A 21,286-nucleotide genomic window follows, 5' to 3' on the forward strand; every position below is an offset into this window, starting at 1 on the left:
ACGACACTCTTTTTGCATCCACAGTCTCACAATTGTCTCAACGTTTTCATCAGAAGCATAATGATGTGCCCGCAGATCGTCTTTCATTATCGGGAACAGATGGAAGTCAGACGGTGTTAAACCTGGACTGTATGGAGGATGCCGTACGGTGGTGAGATTCGGTCTCTGAAGTTCTGCTGTGGTGGCACGTGAAGTGTGTGGTTTGGTACTTTCATGTCGCAGGAAAACATTTCCGTTTTCCTTTCGGACCCTTGTTAGCCGTCGTTTCAGAGTTCGTAGCGTTGTGATGTAAGGCTCTGTATGTATTGTTGTTCCACGATCAAGGAAATCAACATGGATAACACCATCTGCGTCCCAGAATATTGTGGCCATGATTTTTCCGGCTGAAAGCTGCGTCTTGAATTTCTTTTTCTGGGGTGAGTCTTTGTGTCGATATTCCATAGACTGACGTCTCGTCTCTGTGTCGTAATGGTGTGCCCACGTTTCGACTCCTGTCACAATTAAATGGAGAAAGGCGTCACCTTCATTCTCGTAACGGGAGGAGTTCGTGGCAAATTTCAAGTCTGCGTGCTTTCATTTCAGGAGTCAGCATCCTGGGTGCCTATCGAGCACAGATCTTACGATAGCCAAGCAAAGCAATAATGTGACTCACACGTTCTTGTGAAATTCCGATCATGCTTGCAGTTTCTCTCTGAGTGATACGACGATCATCCTGAATCAATCTGTCAACATTTTGCATGTGAAACTCGGTGGTTGCTGTCACAGGACGTCCAACTCTTTGTTTGTCACGCAGGTCAGATGTTTCAACCACAGCGTCTTTAAACTTACTCGCCCAACGACGCACACTACTCACATCAACACAATCACCATAACTAGCTTTCATTCTCTGATGAATCTCCTTTGGGGTGACACCTTCTGCTGTCAAGAATTCAATGACTGCACGTTGCTTAAATCACATTGACCGGCCGTCTGCGCAGGGTTCCATACTTTACATTGTAACAACAGAACCGTTCAATGCTAAGGCTTCCCGCCAACTGGACCTGTAGAGAAGAGGCTACGGAACAAGCCACAACCTGCCGCATACGAATGCTGCCAACTGTTGAAGAGTTACGAAGGTGGAGGCATTATTTTTCAGTCAACCCTCGTATTTAGCTGAATTTACAGCCTTTAGGAACATTCGATTAATCGTGCTACCGCAATTTAGCGGATTGCTTTTAGTATGCATGTGGATGACTCCACATTGTCATTATTTAGAGACAATTGTCACTTTTCGTATAATGCAAATATCTTGTCTGAATAAGTTTGTAATTAGCGTTTTGATCATCTGATAACTATACAAGATGATAAATGACAGCTTCACATGCAAACAATCTAAGAGGGCTGCTCAGATTGTCTCTGAAATCGTTTATGTAACTCACTAACAGCAGAGGGCCCGTAGTATGTCCATGGGAAACGCCAGATATTAGTTCCCAGCAGCCCACACGTCAATGGAACGAGAAAGATACCCTGCTTAATGATACAATGAGACCTACCCTCTGCCATGCACTTCACAGTAGTTTGCAGAGTACGGATGTAGGTGTAGATAAATTCAAGCCAGATATAACACTTCAACATCTTCTTAAAACCCTCAAATGTGTATTGTGACCAATTTAAATTAATATGAAAGCGAAGAAATACGCGGTTGTGTTCCAAAATAAAACAGAAAATTTTCGACATTGCGAGAGCTGAGCATTCCAGACATTTTAAATTCCTATGGAAGTAAAGATAAATGATATGAGAAGGAGTTATTTCAAAATGTGAATTCTCCTGTTATTTGAAAAGGAATTTTGCATCAAGAATCTGACACTTTTAGCTATGTACGTTCTAGATGAAGGAACTGTTGGTAGTATTTAAGTCGGCTACAATAAAATTTGTTGAACGAACACAGTAAAGGAAACGTTATCTGCACGCAACAGAATTTGGAATGGTGAAAGGTGTATGTTTATTTGTGTACGTCATACATTAGAATACGTCTTATCAACTAGGTACGTTATTTTATCACTTTTATATGCCATCTGTATCATATTCGATGTGGACCAGTGCCTATATGAAGCGACCTGTGAGGTATGTGTTTTACTGAAACCTAATTTTCCGTTTATGATAAGCAGCCTCTACTTCATAAACATTCCCTGTCTACCATGAAATCAGTTCTGTCCGGTTGGATGTGGCTGATGCCTTTGGCGAATTTTCTGCTCTCTTAGAGCTTAGGACCCTGAAGCTGAACCACTGGAATGCACAGGACAATAGCAGGGGGTGAGTTGGGGTAGAATCGAAGAACAAGGGAAGAAATGGTGGCTTGCCGCTCGTGACTTGCAGTGCGTAGATGGAACGACCTTCCCCAAGGAATGTGCCAGACAGACAAGGTATCCGCAGGGCGCACTTTTGATGGGAGCCCATTGGGTCGTCGTGTTGCGTCAGGATGATAGTCCTGTGACTGAGTCGTGTGAAGTTAGCACCCCTTTTTCGAGAAATATACATTTTTTTAACAGTTCTTGTTAGATGTGCCATAGTTCTAGAGTTCTTTGCACAAAATTTCAATAGTTCTGCAAAATGTAACGAAGAAAACAACAATACTCGAAAAAATTTTTGTATCGAAAACATTATCAGACAATTTCCGCAAAATGTAAATAAGTACAAGAGTTCTGAGCACAGTTCTGAACAGAGCTCCAAGAGTTCTTTCGAAAATCCAAGTAACATTTTTTTGTGCAGCTAATAGTTTACGAGATAATTGCAATTTAAGGAGAAAATCTTTTTACTTACTGTGAAGTTGGCACCCTTTCTTTCAGAAACGTATACTTTTTTCAGATTTCTTGATAGATATGCCATAGTTCTAGAGTTCTTTGTACAAAAGTTGAATAGTTCTGCAGAATTTAGCGACGAAAACAATATTCGAAAAAATTTTCGTATCGAAAACATTCTTCGTCAATTTTCGCAAAATGTAAATAACTACAACAGTTCTGAGCACAGTTCTGAACAGAGCTCCAAGAGTTCTTTCGAAAATCCAAGTAACATTTTTTTGTGCAGCTAATAGTTTACGAGATAATTGCAATTTAAGGAGAAAATCTTTTCACTTACTGTGAAGTTGGCACCCTTTTTTTCAGAAATGTATATTATTTTCAGAGTTCTTGATAGATATGCCATAGTTCTAGAGTTCTTTGTACATAATTTGAATAGTTCTGCAGAATTTAGCGACGAAAACAATATTCGAAAAAATTTTCGTATCGAAAACATTCTTCGTCAATTTTCGCAAATTGTAAATAAGTACAACAGTTCTGAGAACAGTTCTGAACAGAACTCCAAGAGTTCTATCGAAAACCCAAGTAACATTTTTTTGTGCAGCTAATGGTTCACGAGATAATTGCAATTTAAGGAGAAATTCTTTTCACTTACTGTGAAGTTGGCACCCTTTTCTTCAGAAATGTATATTTCTTTCACAGTTCCTGACAGGTTTGCCATAGTTCAAGAGTTCTTTGTACAAAATTTCAATAGTTCTGCAGAATTTAGCGAAGAAAACAACAATACTCGAAGAAAATTTTCTATCGAAAACATTTTTTGTCAATTTTCGCAAAAATTAAACTTGTACAACAGTTCTGAGGACAGTTCTGAACAGAACCCCAAAAGCTCTATCGAAAATCCTAATAATATTTTTCTATGGCGATAATAGTTTGTGATAAATTGATTTAATGTGGGACACACTTTCTCTACAGAAAATATAAATATATTCGTACAACAGTTCTGATGACAGTTCTGGACACCACGTGAAGAGTTCAAACGAAATTCCTAGTAGAATTTTTTAGTGCAGGTAATAGTTTAAGAGGTAATTGCAACTTAATTAAGAACCCCATAAGTGCTCCTACTGTGAAGCTGGCACCCTTTTTTTCAGAAATATATATTGTTTTCAGAGTTCTTGATAGATAACTCATAGTTATAGAGTTCTCTGTACAAAATTTCAGTAGTTATGCAGAATTTAGCGAAGAAAACAACATTGTATGACATAGCTGATTCAGGAACCCTTTCCATCTGATACAATTCTTACTGTTGCCACAATCAATCACTTGTGCATAGATTCCAGCTGTACTGATCATTACAAAAATACAACCATTGACCAGCGGCGCACATTTCTTGCAGCGTTGTACAAAGCATTCGGCTTATCCGCTGTGAAAATACCACACTTAACGCTATTTTAAAATTTACGGTGGATGGCTTCCGTTTATCTACAATGTCAGCATCTATCGAATTATCTTCATGCAGACGTGATGCCTGGATCACTCACTTCCCCTTTTTAGGTACGGAGGAAACTGGAGTTCAGTCTTGTGGATGCCAAAAAAGGAAATGTGGGCAACCCTTCTTTTACTGATAGCAAACTCTAGAGAAATCTCCACGCTTGTTTTTCTTCATCATGCCAACAAAAGAAAAATTCTCCCTTCATAGCTCTATTATCATTCCAGTACTAGTAAACCAGTTGTCCGCTTTCACATTTCGACCTGACTGATATATAGGTTTACACAGTCACAGAACAACATCAAAATGTTTATTGCTCAGTTGGTAAATCCTTCTGGATGCAACACAGCGTATATTTCCAAATTGTACAGGTAAAATACTTAAGAATCCACACTCGTTTGTTTTAATTGATGCATATTGGCGAAAACTGTACCTTCCACAGAATCCTTCCAGCTTCTTGTCTACTGTAACATTTTCTCCAAGGGTGTAAGATTTGTGGTAGTTGCGTACAAAAACAGTAAATATTTCCCGAATAGCTGTTAGTTTGTCTAATTGTCTCCTTTCATCACGAATAGCGCGACTGTAAAATCTAACGCTCTCCAGAATAAATTTGAAACGTTTTATGTTCATTTGCGAGGTGAAATTTTTCAATGCCATCACCATCAGTTCCACACAGATCTTCCAGGATTTATCTGTTACTTTTGTTAACAACAATTAAAAACAAGAGACTGACGAAGGCTTTCAATTCAATATCATCTATTGATTTTACCCCTCTCTCACGCTGAAACGAGGCTTCGATGCTCTCAAAATTCTGATTGGAATACAAAACTACAATAGACAAACATCGTTATCTATGAGGTAATTACAGAATCACAAATGCTGCTTTGGCTGCACCTATTGGTACAGGTAAATTTCGAATAATATTATGCTCTTCGAACAATATGCTTTGGATTTCTTCAACATTATCTAGTACTTCCCGCTTACAATTATAAAATTCCTATAAAATAACGCAACCAGACGCAGTGTATTAATCTGAAATTTGGCGTTCAGACAGCGGACACTGACTATTAAACAGTTCAAACAGAATTTAAGTGCAGTTTTCATTCTGGATTAGCTTTGTACTACTTACTACGTTGATAAACAAATAAATTAATCTCTGAAATGAAATACGAAAGGGCACAGTGGATAAAAACGAGCAATCGGCTCATATCTCATCAAGAGTGTATTAGCGTCGATACTGAATCATACAACAATGAAAGGCACACATGAAGTGTATATTTTTAGAATCAGGAAGAACCAGATGAATTTTATTACGTAAAACATTAATTGTTTTGAGCTCTCATGACATCCAGGACCCACTAACAGCTAAAAATATGCCCAGGACCCTCATGGATGAAAGTTATGTGGCAACATCACCAGCCGCTAGGATACATAAAAACATGTGCTGTGTGTAACGAATAAATTTGAAATTGCTGTCGTTAATATTGTTGCAAACATTTGTTCTAGTTAGAAAGGAAGTGTGGAAGTTTGATGAGTTACACTACAGCGAGAGTTAAAAGTCTTTACAATGTATAGAAATGAAAGTATATTTACTGAATATATCGTACAAACGAACTAAGTAGTATGTTTAAATCCTAATTCAATACATGACTGATAGAGGTGTTATAATGTTGAGGGGATACAGTATTAAAGTTAATAAGAAGTTCGAAATTTGTAAATAAGAACCTCGTTTATTTGGTCCTCAGTAATCCGGATTTCCGGTTTATCCGGATTCATATTTTGTGTCCCTTGGTATTTTTCTCTTTTTTTCTTATAACACGAAGATGTGTAGTCAGTGAGGTACATAGGCTGCTTATCACTAGGCCGGTAATTTAGTCTTATACTGAGTGATAGGGAACTCGGAGTGTGTGAATGACATTGTTTCTCAAGTATTGTACATTAATATAACGGTGTATTGATGCCCATCAAGTAAGTCGCATAGTAACCACGCCAACAGCACTCCACCACAGCTCATTGTACCTCTGGTGCGATTCTCGACAGGTGTGACACCATCTGGCTAGTGGCGCGTGTGAATATATCTGCTCTCTCAGCCATCTGATTGTTTTGCACTGACGATCCTTCTCTCCTTGAATCATCTAAGCGTGCACATCCCACGCTTCCACCTACAGTTACTACAGTCAGTCTTAAGAAGGTGTACTGGCATTTCTATAGTGCTGAACATTTAGACTTTTTGTATTTAGTAGAATATACATCCGGGTTTTCGATTTTCGGTTTTCCAAAATAAAAGTGAGAATTTACGATCGTACTCATAGCTGTACTCCCAGCAGTACTTCATCTCCTGCGTTCCCAATTTCGTAGAAGTTGTCCTGGGAAAATTGCAGAAGAAGCACTCCTGGACGAAAGGATATTGTGAAGATATCCTTTCGTCACAGCCTGGGGTTAGAGACCCGGTCCGGCACACAGTTTTTATCCGCCAGTAAGTTTCACATCGGCGCACACCCACTGCAGAGTGAACACACAATCTATTTCATAATCTACTGGCACCATAAAAATGTTATGAGGGTTTTTAAAAGAACTCTTTCGGTGCTATCCAGAACTCTCACCAAAAGGGTTGTGTCAATCTATTATAATGTAGAGCAAGTGGGTCTCTCGAAAATGCTACTATCTCATTAACTGTTATCCCCACAAAAAATGTTATTACAGTTGTCGGTGGAACTCTTAGGGTCGTATTAAGAAATGTCATCAGATCTTTTGTACGAATTTATTACTTTTACATGACAAAAGTGAGTCCCACATTAATTATCTCATATAATGTCATCGTCACAAATAATGTTATTATAGTTTTTGGTAGAACTCTGTGGGTGATATTCAGAACTGTCATGAGAACTATTCTACGAATTTTGCTATATTAGATAAAGTGAGTATCAGATTAAAACAATTATTGTATAAACTATTATCGCCACAAAAATGTTCTTATCATTTTCAATGCAACTCTTCCGGTGCTATCCAGAACTGCCAACAGAACTGTTATACAATTTTATTTTTTCCAAACTGACAAATAATTTTTTACCATACCAAAATTTTGCCGAGTTATTGTTTTCTTCCCGAAATTCTGTAGAACTATTCGTGTTTTGAGCAGGGAAATCTAGAACTATTGCATATATATCAAGAACTGAGAAAAAAATTTATATTTATCGTAAAAGGGGTTAAAACTGCACGGGAAATGCTCATAAGCATTTCTTTATAAAGGCAGTTACTACGTAAACAATTACCTGCACAGAATATGTTACTAATATTTTCGATAGAACTCTTACAATGCTATTCAGAGCTGGCATCAGAGCATACGAACAGACATAATTTTTTTTTTGAGTAAGTGTGCCCCACAATTAATCAATTACCATACAAACTATTATAACCACAAAAAATGTTATTATGATTATCGATAGAAGTCTTGAGGTGTTATCAGAACTGTTCATCAAAACTGTTGAACGAATTTACTTTTTCTGTGGAGAAAGTGGGTCTAACAGCAAAGCAGTTACCGTATAAACTATCATCGCCACAAAAAGATACTATTAGGATTTTCGATAGAGCTCTTGGTGTTCTGTTCAGAACTGTTGTACGAATTTACTTTTTGCGAAAATTGACAATGTATTCAATACGAAAAATTTTTCGAGTATTGTTGTTTTTTTCGCTAAATTCTGCAGGACTATTCAAATTTTGTACAAATAACTCTAGAACTATGACATTTCTATCAAGAACTCTGAAAAAATATATATTTCTGAAGAAAAGGATTCCAACTTCACAGTAAGTGAAGAGGTTCCCTCCTTAAATTGCAATTATCTCGTAACGTGTTAGCTGCACAAAAAATTGTAATTAGGATATTCGATAGAACTATTGGGGTTCTGTTCAGAACTGCCCTCAGAACTGTTGTCCGAATTTACTTTTTGCGAAAATTAATAACGAATGTTTGCTATACGAAATTTTTTTCGAGTATTGTTGTTTTCTTCGTTAAATTCTGCAGAACTATTCAAATTTTGTACAGAGAACTCTATAACTATGACTTATCTATCAAGAGCTCTGAAAAAAAATATATTTCAGAAAAAAAGGGTGCCAGCTTCACAGTAGGAGCTCTTATGGAATTCTTAATTAAGTTGCTATTACCTCTTAAACTATTACCGGCACAAAAAAATTTCACTTGGACTTTCGATAGAACTCTTCACGTGGTGTCCACAACTGTCATCAGAACTGTTGTACGAATATATTTATATTTTCCGTAAAGAAAGTGTGTCCCATATTAAATCAATTTATCTCAAACCATTATCACCATAGAAAAATGTTGTTGGGATTTTCGATAGAGCTCTTGGGGTTCTATTCAGAACTGTCCTCAGACCTGTTGTACAAGTTTAATTTTTGCGAAAATTGACAAAAAATGTTTTCGATAAGAAAATTTTTTCGAATATTGTTGTTTTCTTCGCTAAATTCTGCAGAACTATTCAAATTTTGTACAAAGAACTCTAGAACTATGCCATATCTATCAAAAACTCTGAAAAAAATATATATTTCTGAAAAAAAGGATGCCAACCTCACAGTAAGTGAAAAGATTTTCTCATTAAAATGCAATTATCTCGTAAACTGTTAGGTGCACATAAAAATGTTACTTGGATTTTCGAAAGAACTCTTGGAGCTCTGTTCAGAACTGTGCTCAGAACTCTTGTACTTATTTACATTTTGCGGAAATTGTCAGAGAATGTTTTCGATACGAAAATTTTTTCGAGTATTGTTGTTTTCTTCGTTACATTTTGCAGAACTATTGAAATTTTGTGCAAAGAACTCTAGAACTATGGCACATCTAACAAGAACTGTGAAAAAAATGTATATTTCTCGAAAAAGGGGTGCTAACTTCACACGACTCTGTGACTGGCCGGAATGTGCGCCAAAAACTGAGTCCTGTAGGGGATGTTGAGGAGCGCGCTGTGAGCAGTTGCAGACGGAGCAAGCCACAGTCTGGAAGCGTTGGAGATGATGGGGGCCGGTGAGGGCACGATGTGCTGCTGTACCTCAAGGCAAGGACGTCGAGATGCAATGCAACTGCTGGCTGGCGCATTGCTAGTTAGGTCGCGATCAGAACTCGTTCTTAGTCATAATTCTTTGCACCAAAATCTTTCTGAATTGCTGAACTCTTTGCCACATGTGTTGTAAAAAAGTTTCTTTACACCGTCCTGTTGTATGTTGAACACTATTTTCGTTCTCTCGCCTCAGTAACTATAGCTAATATCCATTATTCTCTCTCTCTGCACTTGTCCCGTGCCAAACGGTTAACGAAACTGTAAGTTCATCAGCCCCGCGAATGTCTGTGAATGAGTAAGAGCAACTCTTATTTACCCTCAGCAACGCTTATCTCAGCATGTCTGGTCACCATAAGCTTATGAAACTCTTTCCCATGTTTCCATAGAGCTATCCCCCATTCTGATAACCTGATCTGCTAAGTTATTGACAAGTCTTCATTTCGTACTGAAACGTATCATTTATGAACATTGCTTGTTGCCTATTTCAAATTTCCTTAACGTAAAAGAAGCAATAAATCCAAAGGTTTGAAATCAGTGTGTTACTTCGAACCCTGCCCCTCTCCCACAAAACATTTTCTGGCACATAAAGAAATAGATTAGAAAATATATGAGGTCCGACTAAGCATTGTGTTTGTCTATATAGGGCCATTCCGTACTGCTTGTCTCTATTTCGTTAGGTTAAGGAAATGGTTTTACTTGTTTTCAGAATAGAAATTCCATATTAACCACAGTGTGGCCACTAAAGTTATGTGGTACGACACCATCATCAGTAAATTTTTAAAAGAACAGTAGTAATCAGTGATTAAGCGTATGGCTTTCACATTTTTACCTTTTTTCTGCCAGCAATACAGATTAAGATCACTATACTCCATTCGCGACATCGAGACAGTGCTGGTAACCAATTTCACGCGCTGGCTTGCGCCGCAGAAGCACGGCGCATAATCTGATCATGTGCTCACTGGAGGTGAACAAATGCAAGGTGAGGTGTCTCCACAGCAGCGCGCTTAGAACGCACAGCGCTTCGAAAATGAGGAATAACACTCATATGGCGGAGGAGTGAGATGAGCTAATGCTACTACTACTGACGCTAATAAATAAACTCTCCTCCTGAGCTTCCACAATGATATCGATGTCCCACACTGATTTTTCACCTTTGTGAATGTGTTGTACACATTTGTTTCGCACATCTGGCATTGATTTAGTGACTGCTTCAGCCATAAATACTATCAGTTCATCCAGTTTTAAGATTTTCTTCCTTGCTGCGACATAATTCTTAACCTGTTCCCAGACAAACTCAATGGCGTTCAGTTCACAGTGATGTGGTGGCGTTCTTAAAACTATTTCGCTGACTGAATGTATTATATCGTCTTCATCATAGGCATTACAAGCTTGTTTATTTTTCTCGACGATAGCCAGCAGTTCTCGCTTCATCACATAATTTTCAAACGGATTATTTTGGATGAATGCCAGTCTATAATATTATATTTACTGTAGCTTGAGTTCGTAATTTTTTCCAGTTTGTGGGAGCGGTATGCTGCAGTAACACATACAATAACAACACAATGATTCTCAAGGCGAGAAAGAACTTTGGAAAACCAAGTTTAGAAAGAATTGGTGTTTATTACTTCGTGATAGTCTTCGGTCTTTTTCGGCTCAAATATACTCAAACATCACCAACAAAACCTGTCTCGCTCCCAATATGAGTTATTATTAATCTTTTTGGTTTTTTTTTGAGATGTCACTTTCTTTCTTGTAGACATCCCAGACAATAAGGCTTCCTTCGCTGATGTTACTGAATCATCTATCCAGATTATACTCCGCGTATGGCCGTCATTTGACGCCTTCTCCATAGAATGATCACTTCTTTGTCGATCAGTATGCTTTTAGGTCCACAATTAAGGTACCTAAATGTTATCTCCTCCAATAAAGAGTAAATTGTTGTTTTCCTGAAGTCCGGTACACAAGGACTTTTGTTAACGGAAAAAAGGACTTTATCCAGAATGAGATTTTCACTCTGCAGCGTAGTTTGCGCTGATATGAAACTTCCTGACAGATTAGAACTGTGTGCCGGACCGAGACTCGAACTCGGAACCTTTGCCTTTCGCGGGCAAGTGCTCTACCAACTGAGCTACCCTAGCACGACTCACGGCCCGTCCTCACAGTTTACTTCTACCAGTACCTCGTCTCCTACCTTCCAAACTTAACAGAAGCTCTCCTGCGAAACTTGCAGAACTAGCACTCCTGAAAGAAAAGGATAATGCGGAGACATGGCTTATCCACCAGTACCTCGTCTCCTACCTCCCAAACTTAACAGACGCTCTCCTGCGAACCTTGCAGAACTAGCACTCCTGAAAGAAAGGATATTGCGGAGACAGTTTTGCGGAGACAGTTTTAATCTGTCAGGAAGTTTCATATCAGCGCACACTCCGCTGCAGAGTGAAAATCTCATTCTGGAAACATCCCCCAGGCTGTGGCTAAGCCATGTCTCCGCAATATCCTTTCTTTCAGGAGTAATAGTTCTGCAAGGTTCGCAGGAGAGCTTCTGTTAAGTTTGGAAGGTAGGAGACGAGGTACTGGTAGAAGTAAACTGTGAGGACGGGGCGTGAGTCGTGCTAGGGTAGCTCAGTTGGTAGAGCACTTGCCCGCGAAAGGCAAAGGTCCCGAGTTCGAGTCTCGGTCCGACACACAGTTTTAATCTGTGAGGAAGTTTCAGGGACTCTGTCATTCGTAGGCAGCTCATTTCGAAAGAAAAACTGGTTCACTTGCCTTCTTACGGCGTTTCTGTTGAAGTAGTCAACTCTCTGAATTACTGTTTTATGAGGCCTGTCGTTGTTTGGTGATCTCAAGGTGAGACTTGCTTAATGTTCCCGAAGCACTCGATATACGTGCGAGCTGCTGACCGCAGTGGATTGTGCAGTTTTAACAACAATTTCTGATGTTCTTGTTGTTGGATGTAAATCAGATTCTCTCTTGTACACATTCAGGCTCATTTTCTTCTACGAACTGCTTAATGCTGATCTTTTCACTAGTTCCTTAGGTGGACTGAGAATGCCGTCACGTTCTGCAGTTTCGGTAGAACTTGACATGTAGATGTTTAACACTGGAGGAAACAGGAAAGATAACATCAGAAAATAAGTAGATGGCGAAACGCATAAGCAGAAAACGTGCGTTAAACGAAGATGGTAATAATTACATTCCCTTAGTTACAATGTAGGAATGCCACTTACGCAATATCACCAACGTGTTTAACATTAACGTTATGCGTAAACTGAGATACGTATAGCGCGTGTGGCGTGACGCAGCGCAGAGCGCATTCTTGTGACTTCACTGGTTGAAATGGGACCTCGGAAGTTGCGACGTGGCGCGACTTGGACGCGACACGCGCCTGCGCCAAGTCGCGCGGCGTTTTGGTTGTGGCACAGTTTCTCGAGCCGCGCGCCACGACAGTACTGCAGGAGAGGTGCGGCGGGGAGCGGGAAGGCAATCGTGCCGTATGTTAACTTCGGCATGGCGCATATGGGCAGTGGAAATGTTGCCCATCCGAAAAATAGGGCCTTACTGTAGACTGAATTTTATTATGACTGAGTAATGTTTCGTTTTTCGACGTTTAAGGGGTCCATTTCTTTTCGTTAGTACATAATAGTTTTCAGTTACATATATCTGTACAGTTCTTTTATTTTGTTCATTCTTTTGTCAAGAACAATGCACAGTTCAATAAGTGGTTATCCATTAGCCACTGGCATTATATCTTCTTCCTCTACAATGTTTTCAGATCGTAAGAAGGGACAGACGATTCGTTGCGAAGGTAGTGAATAAAAAGTAAGGAATATTATAAAATCACGTGATTTAGAAGCAAGGTAGGAAAGTAAAACCAAGTTATCCACTTGTTGCCTGTTATGCTGACGTATCTCTACGATCTGTTGCAAAAAGTCGCAAGAGCGTGCTTTCCATAGATATGACCCTTTGTGAATCTGGAAAAAATCGTCCAAGGAATGAAGTACATAAGTTTCACTATCATTACTTGGATATGGATGCAAGAAGAGACATTATACCACGCACATGTGGACATCACATTTCCACTGCAAGCTAGAAACAGTCGGAAAGCAGTCACAAATAACACTGTTTTCATTGGCTCGCCCTGTTTAGAAAAAGCATTTCAACTGTTGCATACACATTATCAGCATTAAAAAACTAATTATACAACAGGCTACACAAATGGAAGAAAATGGCCGGTATTATTACGAAAGTAGGAGTATCCTGAAAGATTACGGTGATTAGATACATTTAATCTGTTGAAATGTTCTGCTGACAAAGGCAGCTCTATTTTCATGACAATGTTTTTCGAACTCCCGCTCATAAGGCACACATGGCTACCTTCCGCATTCCTTTCGCTCGCATTATGCTCAGCTGCTGATAACGCACTGACAGTTGTGTTGTGCGACAGATCAAATGATTATATTTCTCAGTAACAACTATTTTATTCGCGAATCACACATTGTCAGTTTGGCAAGCCTTAGGTGAGTAATCATCATCTAGCAAAAAATTGGCTCTGAGCACTGTGGGACTTAACTTCTGAGGTCATCAGTCCCCTAGAACTTAGAATTACTTAAACCTAACTAACCTAAGGACACCACACACATCCATGCCTGAGGTAGGATTCGAACCTGCGTCCGTAGCGGTCCTGCGGTTCCAGACTGTAGCGCCTAGAACCGCAAGGCCACCCCGGCCGGCAGCATCTGGCAATTGGTCTATCATTCCACCTGAATGGAATGGTCGTCGTTATTTTAATACTGCTCAGATCAGGAGAAGGAATAAAAGCCTTTGGGAAGTTTCCATCCCAGTCGTTCAGTGTTAAGAATACGGTGGGTTACGAGGTTTCAACCAGAATTCCAACAGAAATGGCAATTTATTTTTGTGTGAATTGTCAACCATTTCTCATCCGAAGAAGCATCACCATTTATGAGTAATGGCCATATTTCTCTTGTTGACAGGTTGAACTGTACATCCTTTGCCAAAACACAGTGTAATTTGTACAGACTCATCTCACAGCAGCTATTGCGACATAATCCTGAAACAGAGTGCCTCATTAAACAAGTAATTGACAATCAAAGAGCTCAATAGGTTACGAAAACCTCATATTGTCGATTTTCAGTAACATAAGAGAAGAAATTTCATCTCTATTTTCATACTAGGAAACTCTTGTTTGACTAGCTGTCGATAACTCTTAAAAACTTACAGTGATTGGAGTAAAAAAAAATAAAAAATAAAAAGGGAAGTATAACTACTGGTATATCGCCATAGAAAAGAAAGTTCCCTGTATTTTCGAATTGGCAAAATACTCTGCTCCTTGCGTACTATCATACGCCAAACTATCGTTTCGCTGTTTCGAACTGTTTCGGAAATATGAGAGATGTTGCGAACATTTCATTCTTGCGGGCGTCAGCTCGGGAGTAAGCGCGCTACATAGGATCCATTTCCTCGAAATTGGAGGCAGATAGAGACTTCCTCCCAAATCTAAAGAAAAATTCAACTGGTGGCTAAATTTCATACGCAGCAACATATGGTGCAATTCGCACCAAACGCAAAATCATAGCGACCCCTATTTCTCACTGCAAACTTTTCGAATTTGGCGTAGCGTCTTACTAAAATGTGTATACCACAATAAGTAAACCATTGGCGAGATTATGGGCACTTAACCACGAAGCTGACATATAACGCTACAAGCAAGGTAAAACTGAAACATTTTTACTGAATAGTTTCTGTAAAATCGTTTGAGAAAGATTACAGTGTGCGCAGACTTCATTGCTGTCAGCCCAGACGGCCTCGTGCAAAGTACGTGCGCGTCGCCCTGTAGTGTCGTGTCACGTCACACGTGTATACGCGTCTCAATTTGCGCTTAGCATAAGGCGACAGTAGGCTGTACTGAACGAATCGCGCCCTTGAGTCTATTCCTGGCAACAGCTGCTAATGTGACGCCACTACCACGTGGTTCAGACGAGTACAGCGCGTGTACCGCGACGCAGCGCAGCGCGTATTTCTGTAAATTCACAGGTTCAAATGGGACGGCGCAAATTGGGACTCGACGTCACGGTGGCGCTACATGCGCTGCGCCAGGTCACGCGGCGCGGTGTTATTGGTAGTCGCAGTTTCTCGCGCCAAGCGAGCAATTTGGGACGGCGGGGGGGAGCGGGCGGGGGGTGAGGCAGGAAAGCAGTCCTGCCATATGCTCACTTCGACGTGGTGCATATGGACAGTGGAAGTATTGCCCATCCTAAGAAGACAGCTTTACAGTTTTTTTTTTTTTTTTTTTTTTTTTTTTTTTTTTTTTTTTTTTTTTTTTTGCCCATGAGTACTGTTACGTTTTCCGCCGTATAAGCGGTCCAATTCTTCTCGTTAGTACATAATTGTTTTCAATCTCTATAGTTTTTTGTTTTGTTTATTCTTTTATCAAGAACAGTGCCCAGTTCTATAACTGGTAAGCCATTAGCCACTGGGATTATACCTTCTGTTTCTACAACGTTTTCAAATCGTAAGAAGGGACAGACGATTCATCCTGAGGGTAGTGAATAACGAAGTACGGAATATTATAAAATTATGTCATGTAGAAGCAAGGCAGGAAAGTAAAATAAACTTATCTATTGGCTGCCTGTTACCCTACAATCTCCTGCAAAAAGTCGAAAAGGCGTAATTTCCAAAGGTATTATCCCATTCTGCTCCTGCTAAAAGGCGTCCAGCGTATGAAGTACGTGTGCTAACACTCGCCAAAATCTCGTTTCGATGTCTAGAGTGGTTTAGGAGATACGAAGGATGAGAATATTTTACTCTCGCACGCGTGAGATCGGGTGTGACCACGCTATATAGGATCCATTTTCGGAGTCAGATAGAGACCTCCTTCCAAGCCTAAAGAAAAATTCACTACGGTAGCTAAATTTGTTACTCAGCAACATATGGTGTAATACGCAGCAAACTCAAATTCATAGAGACCACTAGTTTTCATCGCAAATTTTCGAATTTTGCGTAGTGTATTACTAAAATGTGTATATCACAAAAAGCATGACCATTAGCGAGATGATGGGCACTTCGCTACGAAGCTAACATATGACGCTACAAGTGAGGTAAAAATCAAATATTTTTACTAAATAGTTTCTGTAAATTTGTTTGAGAAAGACTACAGGGCGCACGCGCATCGATTATGTCAGCACAGAGAGCCGCCAACCGGAGCGTGCGAAGTATGTGGACACATCTCAATATGCGCTGGACCAGCGCGACAAATGCTGAACGTGCGCGTCACGCTGTAGTGCCGTGTCACGTCACACGTGCTACACGCGTCTCGGTTTGCGCTTAGCCACCTCTGCAGGCGCGTCTCCGTGAATGAAGTGTAGTTCACCACCAGATCACTTCATGTTACCGAACATACGGGAAACCTTATAAGGGGTGTAATTGGGACTTCCCATTAGCTTGTTTGGTCGAATCAGGAATTTTTAGATTCGTGCGGCATTCGGATTTAACAGGGGCTCGACGCTGAAATGCATGCGAGCGTGAGAGCAGGCACACTCATCTGACCGAAACACTGCAGGATCGCCGTAAAGTACAGCGTGACCCATTCGTACATCCGCCTGTGATCATAGAACCAGTTGTGGGCTCTCTGTAACACTACCAGCAGCCGGACTAGGGAATTAACGTCCCATGCGTAGGCTGCCGTTGATATGACAACACAAATATTTCGAGTGGTGCCATGACTGGGATACTATCCCGTTATGGTGATACACACAGAAGAAGAGAAATTTGTCCAGGCACCGAAGTCAATTAAACTTTATTACTGCACAAAAATATAAATTAACGTGAGCAACAGAAAAAAGCTTCCAAGTCACGTAAACATCGTCCTGATCTATTGAAAAAAAGTCACATATACTATACAGTTCGTGAAGGTTTAAGGTGATCTCTCACTTTGTGACTGTTAAGGAACACTGTCGTAGCACGGTCAGTGTAGGCTGCATTGACGGTAACGTCCTCTAAACTGGGAGGTATACACTCACGGCGCTTCCGAAGTAGTACGTCTATGTCCAGATTGTGATTTGCATTGGCCTTAAATCGTTGGGTAGTGTTCCATAAGGGCCGCCTGTCAGAGGATTCCCGGAAAGCTGCCTGGTGCCACGTGGCTCGCAGATAGTAACGGTTAATCCGGCAAAAGCGGCGCCCACAATACTGTAGCGGTTGTCACGTGCAGTGATCGCCGCCCTGGCTTGCAGGCGTCTGAAAGGTTGGCAACACGCATGTCTCTGTAGTTTGTCGTGTGACTCGATCATAAGGCACCATCCGTACCCTACAATAAAAATACCTCCTTCACATCCTGCGTTCTCATGTGTTACCCCTTTGCAACTTTCGTGCAGTGCTTCTCAACAGGACAGCGCTCGTTGACCCATCACCTGACTCTGTCAACCGTTTACGTATAGCTGAGGTATTCACTTGGCCAACAAGATTCCCTAATCTGTCCCCAATAGGACATGTGGAACCAGGTCAGACGTCAATGCTACCCCTTTGCTATTATCAAGAACCAGTTACAACAGTTGTGCACCAGCTTACCTCAGCAGAAGATTCTACGGTTTTAGACTCAGTGCATGCATGCATGCAGACCATATGCGGTACAAGTACAACATCATTCTGATAAATTGGATCATATTGGCAAGGTCTTTGCAAATCACTGAAGAACTTCACGTAGTCTCTCAAAGTGTGATGTTTAATTTCGTGTCCTCCTCCCCCTCCCCCCCTCCCCTTCCACGTACTTCTGTTTTTTGTTAGAGAGTGATACACAAGGAGATATTATTCCTGACACGAATAATCGCATTGTACAAGACATGGGTTCATCATTGTGAGCTGGAAATCAAAACCTTACGTCCATAACAGCCAGCACATCTAAGTAAATTAGTCAGAACACAATCATTAATCCACAGACAGCAGTTGAAACTGACTTCTCGAAACATGTGGCAATTTTTATGCAGCACTGTCCTCCAGCAGTGTATTCTGAAGGCTGAAGAATTATCGGAGTTGACCAAGATTCGCCGGCCGCGCTGGCCGAGCCGTTCTCGGCACTTCAGTCGGGAACCGCGCGACCACCACGGTCGCAGGTTCGAATCCTGTATCGGGCATGGATGTGTGTGATGTCCTTAGGTGAGTTAAGTTTAAGTAATTCTAAGTTCTAGGGGACTGATGACCTCAGATTTTAAGTCCTATAGTGCTCAGAGCTATTTGAACCATTTGACTAAGATTCAAGATTTCTGATGCGCTTGTCCAGACACAGCTACAACATCCTCTTTTCTGATCCAGTGAAATCGTAATATAACGTTGTCGGATACATTACGTTATCAAAAGTATCCGGAAACCCCCAAAAACATACGTTTTCCATATTAGGTGCATTGTGCTGCCAACCTTCGTACTACTGTAAGTAGGCTGTTTAGGTTTTTTTATTGGTAACGCCACCTCTGTATGAAAATCACTGGCTGTGCTGTGTGCAGTCTGTGGCTGCTTTGCATTGTTGTAATACTCGCCATTGTAGTGTTAGGCAGCTGGGTGTGAATAGCGCGTAGCGTTGGGCAGTTGGAGGTGAGCCGCCAGCAGTGGTGGATGTGGGGAGAGAGATGGCGGAGTTTTGTAATTTGTCATGAACTGCTATATTTATATGTGATGATATCGAGGTAAATACATTGTTTGTTCTCTATTAATATCTTTCATTTGCTAACTATCCCTATCAGTAGTTAGTGCCTTCCATAGTTTGAATCTTTTATTTAGCTGGCAGTAGTGGCGCTCGCTGTATTGCAGTAGCTTGAGCAGCGAAGATTTTTGTGAGATAAGTGATTTGTGAAAGGTAATAGTTCAATGTTAGTCAGGGCCATTCTTTTGTAGGGAATTTTGAAAGTCAGATTGCGTTGCGCTAACTAAATATTGTGTGTCAGTTTAAGCACAGTCATGTATAAATTGTTCAAAGGGCAAGTTTCATATGTCGACCCTTAGCCTAGGATACCTCAATGGAATCTTCAGATTTTTCTTTTCTTGTAGTTTGTGTAATTAGTGTAGATTTTGTTTATTGCTAATGCGTAACTGTAGAGAGATTCTCCTTTGTAGTTGCAGTCCTTCATTGTTGTACAGTAAAACAGGTGTGGCATGCATGTAGATTTGCACCAAGTATTTCGCAGCTGCAATTAACGAGATATTATTTTCAGTGCTATGTTAATGTGTTCCCTTATTTTTGCTCTTCAAATTGTGTTCTTCTGTGTTGTCGTGTGAAATACTGTGACAATAATAGTGTGTGAAAAACGTAACACTAGGCTCCAAAGTAAACTGAGAAATAATAGTGACGACGAGCGTGGCTTATCAGCACCACTGTGTAGTGAATTAACAGACGTTCCAAGTAGTAATTTGGTAACTGTGCATAGGGAAATGGAGCGGGCGGCAAATAATGGTGTAGACAGTGAAACAGGTAGTGAACAGGGAAGCATTATCGATCGATCGGTCGGCAACAGCTCGCCTCAGGAATCCGAAATGACAGGACACAATTTTACAAATACTGTAGATTCAGGTTTTGCGTCCTCACCGTTTTCTCAAATAAGTCAAGACACATTTTCAGCTTGTCAAAATGTGAATGTTGCCGGTGCAAATGCACTGCCGAAAAGAGTAGAGGAACAGATTCCAGACACTAATGCATTGTTATTACAAGTAATGCAACAAATAGAACAAAATCAGAGACAAACACAGCAAAAGCTGCAAAAGTTAGACACAATGGAACAATATCTTCAAAAGTTAGACTCATTGGAGCAAACTATTGAACAAACACGTGAGGATTTAACTACTGAGTTACATCACATTGAATCGAAATGTCAAAAAGTCTGTAATGACGTAAAAACACAAATTTGTGAGCATTTCCAACCTATTTTTTCTCGTCATGAAAATGCACTACAGAATCACGAAGCAGCCATAAAAGAACTGCAAGCCATTGTTCATGAAAATCATGAGACCTTGTGGGCTAAAATTGACTCAGTTGCATCTACCTATTCGGTTACGCAACTTGCGATAACTCAGGAAAACTTAAAGGACACAGTAGATACGATTTCAACACAAATGGACACTCTGAAACTTGGTTCAGAAAAACATACAGAGGAAATGATTTCACTATCGGATAAAGTAGCCGAACTTTCAGATCAGTTCACTAACTTATCTACAAAGGTAGATGATGATCTGAATGACACAACACCTGTAGCCTTCACGGACACTGAAGAGTATGAACAAATTAGAAAATTCAAACAAAATCAGAATCAAATCAATACACAGTACCAAAGAGAAATCCGGGAAGTACAAGATCAGCTGACACAGGTAATTCAAGAATTACGTATTTCAGAGGATACTCGCGCCCCAATACGGGAAGAGGGACACAGAAATACGGAACAGCCACAAAATAATAACACAGGGCATTTCGGAAGTTATGAAAGAAATTGGCAATGTGCACCGAATTTTGATATGGAACCGCCGACACGACGTAACAATGACCGATATGCTACTCGCCGACACGATGATTTTGACTATAAGCTGTTCATTACTACACGTAAATTCAAAACATTTAAGAATTCTGGCAACGATATTCATCCACAAGCATGGCTCCATCAATTCTCTCATTGTTTTCCTCCCAACTGGTCGTTAGAACACAGATTAGAATTTATGTGTGGCTACTTGGAGAATGAACCAGCTGTAAGAATGCGATCGGTAATTCACGATTGCCACAGTGAAGGAGAGTTTTACCATGCCTTCCTCCCAGCATATTGGTCTCAAGCCACACAAGACCGAGTAAAACATAGCATCATAATGATGAAACGTTTCGAACAATCTGAATTTTCCAGTCTTATGAAATATTTTGAAGACATGTTGCATAAGAATCAATATCTTTCAAACCCATACAGCCCCTCAGAACTCAT

The sequence above is a fragment of the Schistocerca americana genome, chromosome 3 (assembly GCF_021461395.2).
Source record: "Schistocerca americana isolate TAMUIC-IGC-003095 chromosome 3, iqSchAmer2.1, whole genome shotgun sequence".
Classification (NCBI taxonomy): Eukaryota; Metazoa; Arthropoda; class Insecta; order Orthoptera; family Acrididae; genus Schistocerca; species Schistocerca americana.